The sequence below is a fragment of the Arachis ipaensis genome, chromosome B6 (genome assembly GCF_059453495.1).
Source record: "Arachis ipaensis isolate K30076 ecotype BB chromosome B6, ASM5945349v1, whole genome shotgun sequence".
NCBI classification, from domain to species: Eukaryota; Viridiplantae; Streptophyta; class Magnoliopsida; order Fabales; family Fabaceae; genus Arachis; species Arachis ipaensis.
Genome location: NC_142441.1, coordinates 91,868,903 through 91,888,168, shown reverse-complemented (window position 1 = coordinate 91,888,168; position 19,266 = coordinate 91,868,903). Strand labels below are relative to the sequence as shown.

The 19,266-nt window shown below is 39.0% G+C and overlaps 1 non-coding gene across 1 annotated transcript; it reads left to right on the top strand.

Moving 5' to 3' along the window:
• The first annotated feature begins 228 nt into the window (after positions 1-228).
• LOC148561760 (small nucleolar RNA R71) lies at positions 229-335 on the top strand. Its single transcript, XR_015888278.1, has one exon. It is a non-coding gene; the product is annotated as a small nucleolar RNA R71 (small nucleolar RNA).
• Positions 336-19,266: the final 18,931 nt, after the last annotated feature.

Sequence of the window (19,266 nt, the reverse complement as noted above, 5' to 3'; positions counted from 1 at the left end):
TTGTTTTGGGCCAGCAGTGCATCCACATTGTTTAGCTCCATCACTCTTCTAGTGTTGCCTCTTTCAGAAGCATAGAAGTAGTCATTCTCTGCTACAGTCTCAATGATATCTATGGCTTCTTCAATGGTCTTCTTCTTGTTCAAAGATCCCCCGGATGAATGGTCTACTACCTTCTTTGATTCATAAGAAAGGCCTTCATAGAAAATATGTAGCTGCACCCTTTCATTGAACATATCTGGTGGACACCTTCTTGTCAGGTCCTTAAACCTCTCCCATGCTTCATATAGAGTCTCACCATCCTGCTGCCTGAATGTTTGCACCTCAGATCTCAGCCTGTTAATTTGTTGAGGAGGATAGAATCTTGCCAAGAATTTGTTTACCACATCTTCCCAGGTTGCTAAGCTCTCCTTTGGGAAGGATTCCAGCCATTTAGATGCCTTGTCCTTGAGTGAGAAAGGGAACAGAAGTAGTCTATAGGTGTCAGGATGAATACCATTAGACTTCACAGTATCACATATCCTCAAGAAGGTGGTTAGATGTTGATTGGGGTCTTCTTGGACACTCCCTCTGAATGAACAGTTGTTCTGAACAAGGGTGATGAGCTGTGGCTTTAGTTCAAAGTTGTTGGCATGTATGGTTGGCCTTTGGATGCTACTCCCACAGTTTCCTGAGTTTGGGTTGATGTAAGAACCCAGAACTCTTCTCTCTTGCCCAGCATGATTTGCTAGACCCTCTCTGCCCTGGTTGTGAGCCTCTTCTTCATGATGGTTCTCCATGTTTTCATCCATGTCTGGTTCAAAATACTCTTCTTCTTCCTCAGCACCAACTACTCTCTTTTCTCTTGCTTCCCTCCTTAATCTAAGGAAGGTCCTCTCAGGTTCAGAATCAAAGGAAGTTGAAGCCCCGCTTCTTCTCCCTGTCATACAACCAACAAGGCACAAGCAAGGAACTAGAGGCAGAGACTATTCTTGTTAGAAATGCTGTTAGTGTGAGTGATGCAATATATCAAACAGTTAGTGGGTTAGTGGACTGAATCGTAAACAACTAAGAAAATAGGTAGTGGGAAGGGAAGAAAATAACTGAACAGAAAGTAAATTACTCAAATGAACTTAAATCAAACAAAAGAAAAAAAAATGCTCAATCTAGTTATCCTCCAATTTAATCATTGTTGATACAAAATCAATCCCCAGCAACGGCGCCATAAACTTGATGCACACAGAAACTTGTCTCTCAACAATTTTCCTTCGGCAAGTGTACCGAATTGTCGTCAAGTAAAAACTCACAATAGAGTGAGGTCGAATCCCACAGGGATTGATTGGTCAAGCAACTTTAATTAGAGGAATGTTTTAGTTGAGCGAAGCAGAATTAGGTTTGAGAGTTGCAGGAAATTAAATGGCGGGAAAGTAAATAGCAAAAAATGTAAATTGCTGGAAATAAAGAGCTGAATGTAAATGGCGGAAAGTAAATTGCAGAATCTTAAATGGGAATGGGGAAGATGCTCATAAAAGTAAACTACAGAAATTAAAGAGAATGGGTAAGATCAGAGATGGGGATTCATTGGGCTTAGGAGATGTTGCATTCTCCGGATCAAGTTCATTTTGATCTCTTCCTCAATCAATGCATTCATTGATCTTCTTGGCAATCTTAAGTGATCGAATTCCAATTCCTTGGTAATTCAATCTCTCAAATCTTAGTCAATAGCTAATTCCTTGGTTAATTGCTCATGAGAAGAGATGAAGTATGGTCACTGATTATACCACATGCATTCCGAAATCAAGTGTTAGTAGGATTATAGTCACCATATCCAACCAAACCCAATTTGGTCCAACATGAGAAAGTATTTCTAGCATGATCTCTTCATTCCTCTTCCAAGGTTCAGAAGAGATCCAAGTATGAATAGCTTCTTTTCCAAGATAACTATCCAATTGGATGAAGATTGAACGCTTTCTAGTAAAATCAAGAGAAAAGATAGAAGAAGAGTAATGAAAACTAGTATTGATCCATCAAATTACAACAGAGCTCCCTAACCCAATGAAAGGGGTTTAGTTGTTCATAGCTCTGGAAATAGAAAACAAAGATGGAGAACACATCATGAAAACTGGAACTAGAAGTGCAGAGAAAGTAAATTATACAGAGAGTAGTTCCCAATTTCCAATCCCCTAAAAAGCTCCTTCCTAATTCAAAACTACCCCTATATATACTACTCTTCTGATCTTCTAGTTGGTTCTTCAAGTCTTAGATATGGGCCTTTGGATCTTGAATTTGAAGCAGTTATACTCTTCAGTGGGCTTAGCTTTACTTGCAGAGAGAAAGTGTGAAGTAGGCAGGGTGTTTAGCTCAGGACGTTAGTGGCGTTAACGTTAAGTGAGAGTGTGGGTTCGAGAACGTTAGTGACAATCACCTTTTTCACTAACGTTCCTCACCCAAGGATGGTCCACGTTAACTTCAACGTTAGTGGCACTAACATGACCACTAACATTGCCTCTTGGTCCTTCGCACACATTTTTGGGACTCACCTTTCCCAATAACGTTGAGAGTCTTCCCTTCCCCCTACGTTAGAGTCCACGTTAACTAGGTTAACGTGGCTCTTAACGTAAGCTTGCCAATTATTCGAGAACGTTAGTGACACTTACCTTTGTCACTAACGTTCCAATGTGCCCCTACTTCCCACGTTAGAGTCCACGTTAACTAGGTTAATGTGGCTTCTAATGTAGCAATGATAGCCATTTCAAACGTTAGTGACAAAGGCGAGTGTCACTAACGTTGGCTCATCATTCCCTTATCCACGTTAGCTTAAGTTAACGTGGGAGTTAACGTTGCTCACATTGGCTCATTCCAACGTTAGTGACAAAGGTGAGTGTCACTAACGTTGGCGATTCTTGCTCCCTCCACGTTAGCTTCCATGTTATCTAAGTTAACGTGGGAGTTAACGTTGCTCATTGTGGTTTAGCTCAACGTTAGTGACAAAGGTAAGTGTCACTATCGTTGGCTTCTCTTTTGCTTCTCAACGTTAAAGTCCACGTTAACTGAGTTAACGTGGCTCTTAACGTGGCCAATTGTGAGCTTGGTCCAACGTTAGTGACAAAGGTAAATGTCACTAACGTTGGCTTCATTTCTTTCTTCCACGTTAGAGTTCACGTTAACTTAGTTAACCTGACTCTAAACGTGGCCTATTATGGCTTCGAGGGCGTTGTTGGCTATTACTTTTCTCATTAACTTTGCAAGTTAGCTCCCATTCCACGTTAGAGGTCACCTTAGTTAGACTAACGTGGCTGCTGACGTGGTTCTTCCTTGCTTCCTTTGTCCTGAAATCAAGCAATAAAGTGCATCAAAGCTCTAGTCCAGTCATGGGAAATGCATCATCCAATTTGTCATTCAATTCATGCAAAATCCTCATGAAATCATGTAAAGTGCACAATGTATGCTTGAATCAAGATGTAGGTGAAATTCTACCCAAAACTTGCTTATTCCCTAAGAAAATGCATGAAACTACCCTAAAAACAATAAAGAAAAGGTCAGTGAAACTGGCCAAAATGCCCTGGCATCATCTTCCTCTTGGAAGATCCCCACATAGCCGAAGACTGAGCTAGTGGAGCGTCCAACTTACGGACATTAAAGCAAAGTGCTAGGTGGGAGACAACCCACCATGGTATGATCGTTCTTTTCTTTATTTTTAGTTTTCTTATTCAATAACTCTTCTCTTTATTAGTACATTTCGTGCATCTACATTTCCATACTTTTATTTTAATTAAAAAAAAAATTCATGCGACGCGACCGCCTCATTGACGCGTCTGCGTCGTAGGTGTGGGAGAGAATAATAAATTGAACAGAGAGTCACGCGAGAGCGTGGCTGGAGGCGTGCCAATGGCACAAATTGTCCCACGCAACCGCGTCACCGACACGATCGTGTCATATGGGAATAATGGCCTCCCACGCGACCGCATGCCCCACGCGGCCGCGTGACCAGGATTTCGACGTCAAAGTGGTGCACACCCGAAAGTTGTGCTAGAGTGGTGCTAGACTGGCGCTGGACGGGCAGTCCCTCTCACGTGATCGCGTGTCCCACGCGTTTGCGTCGTACCCCAATAATTGACCACTCACACGATCGCATGCCCCATGCGATCGCGTCACCCAAAATTTGGCATTTAATAATTTTGAACAGAGAGTTGTGCGGGTGCGAGGCTACCCTCGCGCCATTAGCCTAAAACGGGCCACGCGACCGCGTGACCGACACGACCGCGTCATTCAGTTTAAGCGCAAGTCGCGCGACCACGTGCCCCACGCGACCGCGTCGCTTGCGCCGCATAGTTTTCCTAATTTACCAATTATCATATCTTTTTCTCCCCAAATCCTATTTTCTCTTTTCCCTCCTTATTTCTTCTCCCTCCCTTCCCCCCTTCTTCCTTCTTTCTCACTTTTTCCTCTCTCTCACCCCCATTAATAAGGTTTTTCCTTTTTTTTCTCCTTCCCTCCTTACTTTTCTATTATTCTTCTTATTTTTATATGTTATCTTCTTTTCTTTTCTTTTTACTTTCATTACTCATATCTTCTTTTTCTCCCTCTCTTTTTCCTTTTTACTTGGTGTTATAAATTTATTTGAGTCATTGTTTTTCATTATATGCTTGTGGATTGTTGTAAATTTGTTTGACAATTATATATTGCTTTTTAAGGGATTACTTGCATGTTCAAATTTTTTTTTTCAAAAGCTCTTCTACATGCATGCTATGTGTTTGTGAAAAAGCCCATATGGCATTAGAAACTTCTTTACATTTTTCTACTCTAATATTCAATGCTTGCTTTTCACAAATTCCCTTTACTATTTTATTCATTGAATTTAATTGTCAATACAAACGTGATGGTTAGTTACGAGTGATAACATATTTTAATTGGACACTATGCTACTCATGCCTTTGCCTGCATGCCAATAAGCCCCTTGCATTTATTTGTCCCCATATGCACTTGCTATATTTCTATTGATGACTTTTTCCATGTGATCATAACCATGAGTTAACGTCATTCTTCTTTATTGTGCACCGATTATCACTTACACCACCATCTTCCTTGCTCTACCCCTGTAAATTTAATTTACTTTCTCTTTCCTCTTTCAGGATGGCCACCAAGAAAGGAAAGGAGAAAGCTATCCCCAAACAACCAGCAAGAAGAGGTACAAAAAGAGCATTAGTGGCAGAACCCTCTTCAACTGCGGTAAAGCCCTCCACAAAGAAGATTAAGAGGATCATAAAGGTTGATGATAAAGAAAAAGCCTTCCCAGCAAAGGATACTGCGCGATTTCCCAATCGCTACTGTGAGCAGATGTTCCCCATCCTAGCTGAAAGGAGTTACAACAACGAATACCTTCTTCTCCTCCCGCCCAATAATGCTACCTTTGTTGAGCCGCAAATTACACGAAGACAATGGGATTTCCTACAGAGACAGCCAAGGCAGGTCAATCTTTCTTGGGTAGTCGAGTTCTACTCCAACTTCCACTTGCCAACCCTACAGTCTGTCTATGTCCGTCAGAAGTAAGTCCCTATTACTGAAGAAGCCATTCAAAAAGCTCTAGGTCTTTCCCCTGTTCCAGAAGGATTGAACGCCTTTCAAGAGGCCGCACTCAAGCGCCAGAAGTACCAATTTGACTGGGACGCCGTTCTCAGAGTTATCGCACTACCTGACAGCAGATGGATCTACGGATACCATCGTACCCGCCCTAAGGGAATTTCGGCTTCAGCACTTACCTTGGAGGCTCACGTATGGGCACAGATTATGTCCCACTACATCTTTCTGAGCACTCACGAGTCCTCCTTCACTGCGGACATGGCCGTTCTACTATGGTGCATACTTACAGACCAACCTCTGAATCTACCTAGACATATCCGGAATACCATGGGACACGTATAAATCACTGGCAACTTATCTTTTCCCACCCTGGTCTCAGATCTTGTCTCAGTAGCCGGAGTCTCCTACAGACCTGGGGACACCAAAGACATGCTTCCCCGGGATGATCAGTATGTCCCTAACGGGAAGTACCTTAGACTTCCAGCAGCCACTATCAGCCAGCCTACTGAACTAGTTGAAGATATTCCTTCTTCAACACCACAAGCACCTACAACAGCCCAACTGCTCCATCAGATACTTGAAAAGTTGGATCGGCACGAACAGAAAGCTAAGATGAGAGAGCGCCATAACAAGCGCCGATTCACATACCTCAAGGAGCTGATCATGGGAAAATTCAAGGACTCAGATACCCCGGACTCCACTTCTTTTACCAGCACAGGGAGCCACGATGGCCCCGACGATGGAGATACTGCTACCAACCCACCTTTGTTCCTGACAGATGACACCGAGGACGGTGCAAAGCCTTAAGTGTGGGGAGGTCGGTCAGTACCTGACTTCCGGAGGTAATTTCTCTTCCCTAGCACCAATAAATTAGGATATTTAGTTAGATTTTTCTTTTGTAGAATAGGATAAATTGCATAGTAATAGATTAGTTGCATGCATGTTCTGCTTGATTGAAAAGACGATAAGTTTCTTCTAAGACCCTATCTTTGGAACAGAATTTCACTAATTTTAATTAAAACTTTTATGTTAAATTTGCTTGAAGTTGTATTTGGAACATGATTTTTGAGCTAAAGAACACACAACCTGTGAGATTTGAGCCTTTATGAATGGTTACATTATTTAACCATAATTATTTTATTCTTGTGTGTTTACTTCTCTATGATTGTAATCTATATTTTGTTTCATCCTATATGTCCAATGTTTATTATATTTATATGTTTGCATATGATTGAGGCCATTATTTGTTTAGCTTACTTATCCAAATTAAGCCTACCCTTTCAATTACCTTTGTTAGCCACTTTGAGCCTTTAAATCCCATTTGTTCTATATTTTACCACATTACTAGTCTTAAGCGGAAAAACAATTATATATCCCAAATTGAATCTTTGGTTAGTTTAAGATAGAATTGTGTATGTTATTTAAGTATGGGATATTGTGGAAGCAAAAGATAATAAGGGAATGTGTCATGATAATATATTAGGAATTTGGATACCTACTCAAGAGAAACTATAAGAATTAAAAATCTATGTGTATTGATAAGCTATGTTTATGTTTATGTTTATGTTAAAAAAAATTTCAAAAAATAAAATAAATAAGGGGAAAAATTACCCCAATGTTAAATTAAGAATTCAAGGGTCAATGCATGTATGATAAAATTAAAATAAAAGGTTGAACATGAGTATGGAATGTGAAAGGAAATTTCTGGGTAGCTAGGTATGAATTTTAAAAGTTATATAGAATATATATAGGTTATGTTAAAGCTTGGGTTAATTAAAGATTCAATTTATAAGCTTACTTAGCCATATATATATATATATATATATATATATATATATATATATATATATCCTTATCCTCACCTTGGCCCCATTATAACCTTGAAAAGACCTCATGATGTTTGCATTGGTGTATTAAATGTTGTTGATTGGTTAGGAGAAGAACAAAAACTAGAAAGCATAACTAGAGAAGGATAGAGTAATTACCCTATACACTAGAGAGACTGGAGTGTACATACACGTCAGTGAGGGTTCAATGCTTGAAATATTATGTTCCCTGCTTTCATGAGCTATCTTCTTGCATTTTTAGCTATTCTTGCTGTATGAGAATTGGGTTAGTGGAATTTGATTTGTAATTGTTTTGAAGAGCTTATTTACTTTGGATCAAGTGGACAAGAATCATATAGTTGCATTCGCATATATAGGCTGCATTGCATTGCATGGGTTTTACATGTTCTTACTCATTCATTTTATCTCCTTCAACTAAGCATAAGGACATGCTAATGTTTAAGTGTGGGGAGGTTGATAAACCACTATTTTATGGTTTATATTGTGTTAAATGATGTGGTTTTATCATGATCTTTACCCACTTATTCATTAAATAAGCATGCATTTATAATTCCTTCCTAAAATTATTGCATGATTGAAAACTTGCTTCCTAGAGTCTTTTAATTATGTATTTTATTTCTCCTTTATTCCATTCGATGCCGTGATCTATGTGTTAGGTGTTTCAGGCTTTATAGGGCATGAATGAGTTAGAGATTGGAAAGGAAGCTTGCAAAAAATGGAAGGAACATAAGAAATTGAGGAGATGACCAGCGAGAAGCGACGCGGCCGCATGGATGACGCGACCGCGCGGAAGAGAGGAAATCGCAATGACGCGGCCGCGCGAATTGGAAATTTGCACAAGTGACGCGGAGGCGTGGACGACGCGCCCTCGTGGCAAAGCGAAACGCCGAATGACACGTCCGCCTGAATGACGCGTCCGCGTGACATGTGCGATCTGCATAATCTGCAGAATTGCTGGGGGTGATTTCGGGCCTTATTTTGACTCAGTTTTTGGCCCAGAAAAGCAGACTAGAGCCAGAGAACATGCAGAAACCAAAAACAACATTCATTTCGAATATTTTTAGTTTTTATATCTAGTTTTCCTCTCCTCTAGGTTTTCTCTCTACACATTCATAGTTTTTTAGGATTGGTTATTTTCATTGTTTTTGCATTGGGATATTGAGAAGAGTTATTGCCTCATCAAGACTTCGACATTCTAGTTCGTTCTCTTTACTTGTCTCTTACTCTTCCATGTTCCTTAATTTACTTAATTTTACTATTGGATTATTTTAGCATTTATTAATACAAGAATTACTTTTATTTTTAATTAATCTTTTGATCATTATTTATCATGTCTTTCTTTAATTCCCTTTCTTATGTTATGAATTTTACATTTACAATGAGCGAGTAGTTCCCTAACTTGATGGAGAGTTGATTGAAAGGAACCCTTGAGTTAGGATGCTCAAGAGAAAGATTGTAATTGGGTTTATTGTTGGATTGCTCTCTAGTCACTAACACCAATCCTCACAAGAGCGGATTGGAACTTGTGGATAGAAACAGCATTCCAACTTGTTTAACTTTCCCTTACTTAGTGAGGGACAACTAAACATAATAACCCTCAATTGTCAATTAATCTTGAGAGTACTCCAACATGAATAGGGCTTCCAGCTAATCAACTCCCAGTCAAGGCTTTTATTTAAATTTATAGAAATTCTCTAATTTAATTTTCTGCCATTCAACTCAAACCTTTTTGAAAACATCTGATTAATAAAATAGCACACTTTTCTGCAACTCGTTGGGAGACGACCTGGGATTCATACTCCCAGTATTTCAATTTTAATTTCTGTGACACCCTTCTAAATTAATAAGCGGATTTCTGGTTGGTTGAGAACTATACTTGCAATGCATATTTTATAATCATTCTTAACTCGCCAATTTCCGCCACCATCAGACACACTTTGACACTTAGTTAGTTTTAGTTTAGTTTTATCAAGCTTTTAGTTAGTTTCTAGATTAGAATCCTTAGATCTAGGTTAATTTCATGCTTTGATTTACTTTTCCTTTATCAATTCTTGTTCCTCTACTTCTCCTCTCTCTAGTTTTGTATTTCAATTCTTGTAATTCTCTACTTTTATGTTGATGCACTTTTGTTTCCTTTATTTTTCTTTTAATGCAAATTATGTTTTCATGTTCTTTTATTATTCGTTTGATTTGTTGTTCTTTAATTCCTAGAAATTGAGTAGTGTAGATTTACTTTCCTTGCAATTTTACTATGCTTTCCTTTTATGCTCTCCAAGTGTTTGATAAAATGCTTGGAAAGGTGTTAGAGTAGAATTTTATGCTCTTGGCTTGGAAAGGTAACTTAGGAACTCTTGAGTTACTAATATCCAAGTAATTGATGATTGGGAGCCATTTACTCTAGTTCTCATTAATTCAATTAGTGGAGAGCCAAGACTTATGGACATGGATTGATATAGCTCATTTGACATTCCTTTACTAGTTATAATGGGATTCATCCTTGCCAATTCTCATGTTGTGGTTAGTGATAGGGATAGAGATCCTTGACCACCAACCCTTGCCAAGACCTTTTTAGCTATTAGTTTACTTCCTTGCCATTTATCTTTCATGTCTCTTATCAAAACCCCAAACATAACTCATAACCAATAACAAGAACACCTTATTACAATTCCTAGGGAGAATGACCCGAGGTTCCAACACTTCGGTTATTAATTTTAAGGTTTGTTTTAGTGACAAACAATCTTTTGTATCAAAGGATTATTTGTTGGTTTAGAAACTATACTTGCAACGATATTTTATTTGTGAATTCTAGACCCTCAAAAATCCGTTACTCAAAATAGCGCTGTTGCCGGGGAATTGTAATGGTGTTGTGTTATTGGTTATTGTATATATGTGAATATTGTGAATAGCTTGATTTTTGGATTGATTGTTAGTTTTTGCTGGTTTAAGGATTTGGCTTTCTTTATTTCTTATTAGCTTTTGATTTTATTTTCTCTTTCCATTATGAATTTTCACTTTGGCTATGAGTTTGCATCTAACTATGTTGTAGGAGATGTGAATTTCAATAACAACATGTTGATAGCACGGAAACTTGTCTCTCAACAAATTTCCTTCGGCAAGTATACCGAATTGTCGTCAAGTAATAACTCACAAAAGAGTGAGGCCGAATCCCACAGAGATTAATGGATTAAGCAATCAATGGTTGATTAATTATCCTAGTCAGACGGTTCAGATTTGGATAATGAGCAGCAGAAATTGTAAATTGACAGAAAAGAAAGGAAAAGCAATAAAGTGCAGAAAAGTAAAATGACAAGAAAAGTAAATGTAAGAACTAAAAATAAAATGAACATTGGGATCAAGAGATATTGTAATCCTCCGGATCATGTTCATTCTCATCTCTTCCTCAATCAATGCGTTCATTGATCTCCTTGGCAATCTTAAGTGATCGAATTACAATTCCTTGTAATTCAATCTCTCAAATCTTGATCAATAGCCAATTCCTTAGTCAATTTCTCATGAGAAGAGATGAAGTATGGTCACTGATTATACCACATGCATTCCCAAATCAAGTGTTGGTAGAATTATAGTCACCATATCCTTCCAACCCCAATTTGGTCCAACATGAGAAAGCATTTCTAGCATGATCTCTTCATTCCTCTTCCAAGGTTTAGAAAAGATCCAAGTATGAATAGCTTCTTTTCCAAGATAACTACCCAATTGGATGAAGATTGAAAGCTTTCTAGTAAAATTAAGAGAAAAGAAAGAAGAAGAAGAATGAGAACTACAATTGATCTATTGAATCACAATAGAGCTCTCTAACCCAATGAAAAGAGTTAGTTGTTCATTGCTCTACAAAAAAATAGAAAAGAAAGAAAGTGCAGAAAAGTAAAGATGAAGATTAAAACTAAAATTGAAACTTCAAAATTCATAAATGAAAAGTACAAAGAAAAGAAAGAAAAGGAAAAGTGTGTGCGGGGATGGAGTCCGAAGACCCCTCTCTAATCCCCCCTCCAGAATCCTTCTTTGAATGTAAAAGCTAAGGCCCTTATATAGGCTCTCCTAAATTACAAAATGAAATTAAAAGCAATTTACAATTAAATGAAAATTCCTTTTCTAGATGCTTCTTGTGGCCTTGATTGGTTGACACTTGTGGGCTTGCTTCCTTGAGGTTGGGTGGTCCTTGAAAGAGAATCAAGTTGAGGTCCAGGTGCTAATGTCAGTGCTAATGTTAACCACACTAACTGATGCACGGAAAACTTGTCTCATAACAAATTTCCTTCGGCAAGTGTACCGAATTTGTCGTCAAGTAAAAACTCACAATAGAGTAAGGTCGAATCCCACAGGGATTGATTGATCAAGCAACTTTAATTAGAGGAATGTTCTAGTTGAGCGAATCAGAATTTGAGTTGAAAATTGCAGAAAATTAAATGGCGGGAAAGTAAATAACAAAAAAGTAAATGCTAGAAATAAAAAGGTGAATGTAAATGACGGAAAGTAAATTGCAGAATCTTAAATGGGAATGGGGAAATTGCTCATAAAAGTAAATGATTGAAATTAAAGAGAATGGGTAAGATCAGGAATGGGGCGTTCATTGGGATCAGGAGATGTTGCATCATCCGGATCAATTTCATTTTCATCTCTTCCTCAATCAATGCACTCATTGATCTCCTTGGCAATCATAAGTGATCGAATTATAATTTCTTGTAATTCAATCTCTCAAATCTTGATCAATAGCCAATTTCTTGGTCAATTGCTCATGAGAAGAGATGAAGTATGGTCACTGATTATACCACATGCATTTCCCAAATCAAGTGTTGATAGATTATAGTTACATATCCATCCAAACCCAATTTGGTCCAGCATGAGAAAGTATTTCTAGCATGATCTCTTCATTCCTCTTTCATGGTTCAGAAGAGATCCAAGTATGAATAGCTTCTTTTCCAAGATAACTACCCAATTGGATGAAGATCGAAAGCTTTCAAGTAAAATCATGAGAAAAGATAGAAGAAGAATAATGAAAACTAGTATTGATCCATCAAATTACAACAGAGCTCCCTAACCCAATGAAAGGGGTTTAGTTGTTCATAGCTCTGGAAAATGAAAACAAAGATGGAGAATACATGATGACACTAGAAGTGCAGAGAAAGTAAAATACAGAGAGTAGTTCTATGCCCAGAGGCTCCCTATAATTTTCAACTCCTAATTTAATTCAAAGCTACTCCTATATATACTACTCTTCTGTTCTTCTAGTTGGCTCTTTAAGTCTTGGGTAAGGGCCTTTGGATCTTGAGTTTGAAGCAGTTCTCTTCTTCATTGGGCTTAGCTTTACTTGCAGAGAGAATGTGAAGTGGGCAGAGACTTTAGCTCAGGACGTTAGTGGCGTTAACGTTCAGTGAAAGTATGGGTTCGAGAACGTTAGTGACATTTAACTTTTTCACTAACGTTCCTCACCCAAGTAAGAGCCACATTAACCTCAATGTTAGTGGCACAAATGTTGCCACTAACGTTGCATCTTTGTCCTTTGCGCACGTTATTGGGACTCACCTTTTCCAATAACGTTGAGAAGCCTCCCCCTTCCCTACGTTAGAGTCCACGTTAACTTAGTTAACGTGGCTCTTTTAACGTAGGCTTGCCAACCTTCGAGAACATTAGTGACACTTACCATTGTCACTAACGTTCCAATGTGCCCCTTAGCTCCCATGTTAGAGTCCACGTTAACTAGGTTAACGTGGCTTCTAATGTGGCTGTGCTAGCCATCTCCAACGTTAGTGACAAAGTTGAATGTCACTAACGTTGGCTCATCATCCCTCTCCTCGCGTTAGCTTCCATGTTAACTAAGTTAACGTGGGAGTTAACGTGGCTCATTGTGGCTTGTGTTGGCTCCTTCCAACGTTAATGACAATGTTTGGTGTCACTAACGTTGTCGATAACCTTTCTTCTTCACGTTAACTTCCACGTTAACTAGGTTAACGTGGGAGTTAACGTGGCTTCTTGGGGATAGTGTATGTTCATCCCAACGTTAGTGACAATGTTTGGTGTCACTAACGTTGTCGACCACCTAGTTTCTTCACGTTAGCTTCCACGTTAATTAGGTTAACGTGGGAGTTAACGTGGCTACTTGTGACTTGGCCAACGTTAGTGAGAAAGTTGAATGACACTAACGTTGGCATCCCCCTTTTCTTCTTAACGTTAGAGGCTACGTTAACTAAGTTAACGTGGCAAGTAACGTGGCCTCTTATGAGCTTGGTCCAACGTTAATGATAATGTTAAGTGTCACTAACATTGTCTCCATTTTGCTTTCCTCCACGTTAGAGTTCACGTTAACTTACTTAACGTGACTCTTAATGTGGGCAATGATGGCTTCGAGAGCGTTATTGGCAATTACTTTTCTCATTAACTTTTCAAGTTACTCCCATTCCACGTTAGTGTTAACGTTAGTGTAACTAACGTAGCCACTAAAGTGGTTCTTCTTTTCTTCCTTTGTCCTGAAATCAAGAAATAAAGTGCATCAAAGTTCTAGTCCAAGTCATGGAAAATGCAACATCCAATTTGTCCTTAAATTCATGCAAAATTCTCATAAAATCATGTAAAGTGCACAATGTATGCTTGAATCAAGATGTAAGTGAATATCTACCCAAAACTAGCTTATTTCCTAAGGAAATGCATGAAACTACCCTAAAAATAGTAAAGAAAAGGTCAGTGAAACTGGCCAAAATGCCCTGGCATCACAACACCAAACTTAAAGCTTGCTTGTCCCTAAGCAAGTACTGGAACAAGAGAATGATGAATGGAATGCCAAGAGAAATGAGTCATTCTTGTGGAAGTCATGTCCCTGGTTTTATGGTGGTTTCATGCAGAGCAAGTTAGGTTCATTCCTGGCTTTCAGACCTTTATCATGTCCTTGAATACTCACTGTGAATGCATCCCATGAGACTTTTATTCATTGATCCTTTTATTGTTATTTCAGGGCTTATTTTTGTTCTTAGGCTAAGTGCTCTATAAGGGGGCAACTCTTTAAAATAAGCTTTCAGCCAACACTCCCGAACCAGTTGGTTCAAGGTGCTAAGTGTTGAAGCACCCCTAAGGACTTACTTGCTCAAGTCTCTCCCCGATACATACACACCACAGGCATATAGTTTATTTATTTTCTTTTCTTGAGACCTTGGTGTCCAGCACCTCTTTGGGTTACTAAATGCTCTGTAGTGAGAGTTACTCTTGATAGTGGACTATCAGCTGATAATCCCGAGTTAGTTAACCCAAGTTACCAAGTGATAAGGCACCCCTAAGAGCTTATTCATCCAAGTAGATCCCTCACACAGGAGCACCACAGACACATGCCTCAAGATTAAAACCATTGGTGCCTAGCCTTATTGCTTACTCTTTATCTTTTATTTTTCAACCTTTATTGTTCTTTCCCTTTTTCTTATTAGGATCTTCTTATTTAGCTAGTCTCATGGGGTGTGTCTCAAGCATAGTATTCATGACAGATAGTTGTCCTCCCACCTTGTGGTTGAACCAACTTAGCTAACTTATGAGTATAACATAAACTCATGAACTTACTCCATAGTATGAACTCCTCTCTAGTCTTTAAAAACACTCATTCTCTTTTCATTTGATTTAAAGGGACAAGCATACAAGTAAGTAAAGAGAGGATGCAGTGACATAGAGACTAGCAAACATAGACCTCTTCAACACAAAAAAAAAACTTAAAAGACAGAATTTAAAAAGGTTCAAACTAACATTTAACTATTAATCAAGATTGCATTTGGACTTCCAGTTTTCAACATTCTAAGTACATGGAATTAAGTGACAATACAACCTTTAGGGGATGGTTTCTAGTTGCCCCCTTTTTTTTGTCATCATCCTGGTCTTTGTTACCTCACTTCCTTGGGTGAAGGTGCACCATTTCCTCATAAGATTCCTGCAAAGTTATTGGAAGTTTCTTGTTCCCAAAGCACTTGATAAATAGTTAGCTTGCATGTATGCTTGTGACTTCTGAACTTAATTTGGTGTGTCAACACCAAACTTAGTTCCTTGCCCAGTACAGAACCTTGCATATATGCAGAGAACCTCATATCTTGTTGTTTAACAAAACAATTATCAACTAAAACCTAACTAAATCTACGTGGTTTCCATTAATTGATTGGAGCTAGCAATGTGCTTTGGGAATGGAGTGTGATTCCTTTGGGGGAACACCAAACTTAGAATCACACTTTCACTCTTGAATTGTTTTGGTGTGGAACACCAAACTTAGCTCCTCGCAATACAGGGGAAACAACTTGCGATCCTTATTGAAATAAAGATGAAAAGAAAACTACCTGAGGTTGGGTTGCCTCCCAACAGAGCGCTCTTTTATCGTCGCTAGCTCGACTGTTCCTCCTTTACTTGAGACGGTAATTCACTCTGGGGTTTTCCCCCATGTTGCCCAGATAATGCTTGAGTCTTTGTCTGTTCACTGTAAAAATCCTCTTTGAACCTTCATCCATGATTTCGATGTGTCCATATGGCGAAACTTTTGTGACAAGAAAAGGTCCGGACCACCTTGATTTGAGTTTTCCTGGGAATAGTCTCAATTTGGAATTGTAAAGGAGTACTCGCTGCCCCTTTTCAAAACTCCTGGGTGCAAGATGCAGGTCATGTCTTCTCTTTTCCTTCTCTTTATACATCTTGGTATTTTCATAGGCTTGTGACCTGAATTCCTCTATCTCTTGCAGCTGCAAGATCCTCTTTGCACCAGCAGCAATGCTGTCAAAATTTAGTATCTTGATAGCCCAGAGAGCCTTGTGTTCCAGCTCCAGTGGTAAATGACAAGCCTTCCCATACACTAGTTGATATGGGGACATTCCAAGTGGTGTTTTGAATGCTGTTCTGTATGCCCAAAGAGCATCATCCAGCTTCTTCGACCAATCCTTTCTTGATGCACCCACAGTCTTTTCCAGAATCCTCTTTAGCTCTCTGTTGGATATCTCAGTTTGTCCACTTGTTTGGGGATGGTAAGGTGTGGCTACCTTGTGTTTTACCCCACATTGTAGGAGAAGAGCTTCTAGTGGTCTGTTACAAAAATGGCTCCCTCCATCACTGATGAGTGCTCGTGGGACTCCAAACCGGCTAAAGATATTCTTCCTGAGAAAGTTCATGACTACCTTGTTATCATTCGTTGGGGTTGCAATAGCCTCTACCCACTTGGAAACATAATCCACTGCTACCAAGATGTACTTGTTTGCATATGAGGTTAGGAATGGTCCCATGAAATCGATTCTCCACACATCAAACAATTCCAGTTCCAAGATGAAATTTTGTGGCATCTCATTTCTTTTGGGCAAGTTTCCAGATCTTTGGCATTCATTGCAGCTCTTTACAAGTTCTTTGGCATCCTTGAACAGGGTGGGCCAAAAGAATCCGCTTTGTAACACCTTAGCTGTAGTTCTATCCCCTCCAAAGTGGCCTCCATAGCATGAGCCGTGGCAATTCCATAGGACCTCTCGTCCTTCTTCTTCCGAAACACATCTTCTAAGGATTCCATCTGAACACTTCTTGAATAGATATGGCTCATCCCAGTCAAAGTACTTTGCATCATTCATGAGCTTCCTTTTTTGATGTTTATTGATCTCTGGAGGCAATGCCTCAGTTGCCTTGAAGTTGGCAATGTCTGCGAACCATGGTGCTTTGTGAACTATCATCAACTGCTCATCAGGGAAGAACTCGTTCACACTTGTATCAGGTGTTCCACCTTTATCATAAGGAATCCAGGATAGGTGATCTGCTACCTTGTTCTCCACTCCTTTCTTGTCTTTGATTTCAATATTGAATTCCTACAATAATAAGATCCATCTTATTAGTCTTGGCTTTGATTCTTGCTTGGCAAACAAATATTTAAGTGTTGTGTGATCTGTAAAAACAATCACTTTAGCACCAATGAGGTACGATCTAAACTTGTCAAATGCAAAAACTATTGCTAGCAACTCCTTTTCAGTAGTGGTATAATTTCTTTGAGTATCATTAAGGACTTTGCTCGCATAGTATATCACATGGACTAAGTTATCCTTCCTCTGTCCTAACACTGCCCCAACTGCAAAATCAGATGCGTCACAAATTAATTCAAATGGTAAATTCCAATCAGGTGGGGAAATGATAGGAGCAGAGGAAAACCTCATTTTCAAATTTTCAAAGGATAACATGCATGTTTCATCAAAGATAAATGGTGTATCAGATACAAGGAGATTGCTTAAGGGCTTGGCTATCTTTGAAAAATCTTTAATAAACCTTTTGTAAAAACCCGCATGCCCTAAAAAGCTCCTAATTGCCCTGACATCACTGGGTGGATGCAGTTTTTAAATAAGTTCTACTTTGGCTCTGTCAACCTCAATGCCTTGGTTAGAAACTTTGTGACCAAGGACTATTCCTCCTGTTACCATAAAGTGACATTTCTCCCAGTTCAAGACCAGATTGGTCTCTTGGCATCTTTTCAATACCAAGGCGAGGTGATGTAGGCAACTAGGAAATGAATCTCCGAATACCGAGAAATCATCCATAAAAACTTCAATGAATTTTTCTATCATATCTGAAAAAATAAAAAGCATGCAGCGTTGGAAAGTCGCAGGTGCATTACATAGCTGATGACAAGTCATCTTAGCCTAATTTCACTAGCCTTTTTCTTTTGTTTTCAACTGAATTGTGCACTTTCTTGAGCCATAAGCAAGCCAATTGGGTAGATTTTCATGTTTCCTTTGATTTAATCAACCATGTATGAATTCATGCAATTTCATGAGGTTTTATGCTATAATTGTCACATATTATGAAAGAATGAATATCTCATGATTTTGAGCATAGCTTTGATGTGTTTGGTTGATTAATGATAGGTGAAGAAATCTTGGAGAAAGGTTGAAGCAAGAAGGAATGGCTAGGAGGAAGAGAGGACAAAAAGTTTGAGCAAAAGTTTGCCTCAAACTTTAGCTCAAACTTTTGGATTAATTGAAAATGAACCAGGGAGCAAAAAGCTGGACCAAAAGTTAGCCTCAAACTTTTGTGCAAACTTTTGGGCAAAAAGCTGGAGCAAAAGTTAGCCTCAAACTTTTTGGCTAACTTTTGGCATCACAAATCAACACCCTGGAGAGCAAAAGTTTGCGCCAACGTTAGCCCCTAACTTTTTGGCTAACGTTGGCGCATGAAAAACACACCCTGGAGAGCAAAAGTTTGCGCCAACGTTAGCCTCTAACTGTTTGGCTAACGTTGGCGCCATGAGTGTGCAAGGGGAGGCCAACGTTGGAGCAAAAGTTAGACCCCTAACTTTTGCCCCAACGTTGGTATCAGCAAAGGAGGGTGGCTGATGTGAAAAGTTGGAGTAAAAGTTAGCCTCAAACTTTTACTCCAACTTTTACTCAAGCTTTCATGATTCCAACCCGGTTCAATTCGGTTCTTCTCCAAACTCCAAGAGCAATCAACCAAGGCCTCTATCAACCCAATTCCATCAAGAGCAAAGGCCCAATTGAAGGCTTGAAGACCATTTGAAGAAAGTGTATAAATAGCATAGGATTTAAGTTTTTCGGAGAGCTTTTCCTTTGAGTTTTCAGAGAGAGTTTTCGGAGAGTTTTGGTGTTGAGTGAATTTTAAATTTCTAAGTCTCGGGGAAGGAGAATTGAATTCCCTTCCTCTTAGTTTTCTTGCTTTCAATTTCAATTACAATTGTCTTGGATCTTGGGTGGAGAATTGAAGAACTTCTGTTTCAATCTCACCTTGGGATCTTGTTTAATTTTCTGCTTAATTGAATTTCAGTTTCGGTTAATTGCTTTTCATCTACTTTCTTTGCAATCTACATTTCCTTTGCAATTGTTCTTGTTGGATCTAGGAAGGCATTGAGATCTAGACT